The sequence below is a fragment of the Vicia villosa genome, linkage group LG2, assembly GCF_029867415.1.
Source record: "Vicia villosa cultivar HV-30 ecotype Madison, WI linkage group LG2, Vvil1.0, whole genome shotgun sequence".
Classification (NCBI taxonomy): Eukaryota; Viridiplantae; Streptophyta; class Magnoliopsida; order Fabales; family Fabaceae; genus Vicia; species Vicia villosa.
Genome location: NC_081181.1, coordinates 107,527,541 through 107,529,788, shown reverse-complemented (window position 1 = coordinate 107,529,788; position 2,248 = coordinate 107,527,541). Strand labels below are relative to the sequence as shown.

Here is a 2,248-nt window from a genome sequence, read left to right as displayed (position 1 = left end):
ATGAAGATACTTATCGAAATATTGATTATTAAGGGGAAAATTATGTTTATTGATCAAAATATTCAACATTAACGGGAACATGAAGTTACTGATCAAAATATTGTATATTAACCAGAACATGAAGATATTGATCAAACTATTGAATATTAACGGGGACATGGAGTTATTAATTAAAATATTCAATATTAACGGGAACCAATGTTAGTAAGTTAAAAGTAAATGTGAATAAGTTTATTGCATTGGACAATCGACATTGTGCTATCTGTTCTTTATGCAGGTCACATTTTGTTTTACTATTGGTAAAACATTAACAATTTAAGTCAAATAATTAATCTTTCCAATTTTTATTGCACACTAATAAAACAACATATAAACTTTATTTTCTTAATTAATTTTTATTTTCAATATTCAATTTTTTAATATTAATATTTTTTATAATTTTTTTAATTTTAACCCAAATTTAATCTTTTACTGATACCTTTTACTGGTATTTTTTTTAATATTAACGGGAATAAATTTGAAATATTAACTAAAACATGAAGTTATTGATCAAAATAATTAATATTAACGGGAACACGGACTTAGTGATCAAAATAATGAATATTAACGGGAACATGAAGTTACTGATCAAAATATTAAATATTAACGGGAACAAATTTGGAATATTAACGGGAATACGGAGTTACTGATCAAAATAATGAATATTAGCGGGAACATGAAGTTATTGACCAAAATACTGACCATTAATGGGAACATGAAGTTACTGAATAAAATATTCAATATTAACGGGAACGTGAGTTATTCATCAAAATATTAAATATTAACGGAACATGAAGTTATTGATCGAAATATTGAATATTAAGGGGAAAATAATGTTTTTTAACCAGTATATCCCAAATTTTGTCCCAACCTATTGAAAAGAAATTTCTATATTTTACAAATTTATTTTTAGAATATTTACTTCTACAATAATATGTATATTGAACAAAATAACACTTTTCCTATCATCTTTTATTTCCCTCAATCACAATTGCGCAAAAACGACGGGTACCCGTGCGAACGCACGGGTAAGACACTAGTTTTTGTGTAAAAGCAAAATGAAATCAATTTAAAAGAAGCCCTTTGTACAAACACTAAAATTTTACTAAGCATAAACGTTAAAAGAAGAAACTACTACAAAACATTACAAACTGTCCCAGTCACACAGTTGTTGAATAAAGTAGTTTGCACATTTGAATTCAAATCCAAGTTGATGATTAAGAAGATAAGGGACCCAATGTAACTCAAGAATTGTTATTTGTCCACATTGCATTAAATATCAAATCACATTGCATGATTTAGCAGCAGCTCATACATAAGATTGAAGGGTCACAGAAACACCCATCTAAGACGCAACAACAACATAGAGCTGTAATACTGAAACAGAAAAAAAAAAAAAAGTTAGAAATATTATTGACAAGAACAACATGAACAAAACAAAATCAAAACTTTTTGGTTCTTGAGATTTTTAGACTGACCAGAACTCACAGAATTCACTACTCTGACTTTTGGGTGGTGGAAGATCGTATTGAGGTGGTGCCATCGTCGGAGGACCTTCATTCAAGAAAATAGACACGTCATCAATTTTTCAATATAATAAAATATGGCCACAAACATTATTTGATAGTAATCATGGTTAAGTTGCCACAGCTGATAAGATCTAAGTTGTGTGTATCAAGAGAAGAGACATGAAAAAGTTACCTTTAGCAGAGATGGGATCGGCATTCTTAGTGTCATTCATTTCTATCTTTTGCAAAATATGTAGTTAGGAGAAAGGACTTGGTTTTTGAGTAGTGAGTATTGTTGTTTTTGGCAACTATATATGCACTTGAATAAAGACTTCATGTTGAACAATGATAATAAGAGCCAACCACCAGTACCGTCGATATTCAAAGTGTCGCTGTCTTTTACCGCTAGCCATTATGTTTTCTTCTATATTGACTTCTTCTACGCGTCAAAGGATATATGCTCATTCAAGCATAGTTTTGAAACTTCAAACTTATCCAAAGTCTCATTATTTGGCCTCACAAATATGACTTAATATAAATGACTTGGCTGATCCCTTGTGGCCTCACAAATATGACTTAATATAAATGACTTGCTGATCCCTTTTTCTTTTCAAAAAAGCATTGTATGACTTTTTGATGTGATCTACTCTCCTTACTATCTAATATATAGATTTTTTCTCTACATACTCATACCATTTAAG

The 2,248-nt window shown here is 29.5% G+C and overlaps 1 long non-coding RNA gene across 1 annotated transcript; it reads right to left on the bottom strand.

Moving 5' to 3' along the window:
* Positions 1 to 752: 752 nt before the first annotated feature.
* LOC131646586 (uncharacterized) lies at positions 753 to 1,888 on the bottom strand. Its single transcript, XR_009297523.1, has 3 exons — positions 1,741 to 1,888; positions 1,518 to 1,593; positions 753 to 1,416 (listed from the first exon to the last, which is right to left on the bottom strand). It is a non-coding gene; the product is annotated as an uncharacterized LOC131646586 (long non-coding RNA).
* Between the last annotated feature and the right edge of the window lie 360 nt (positions 1,889 to 2,248).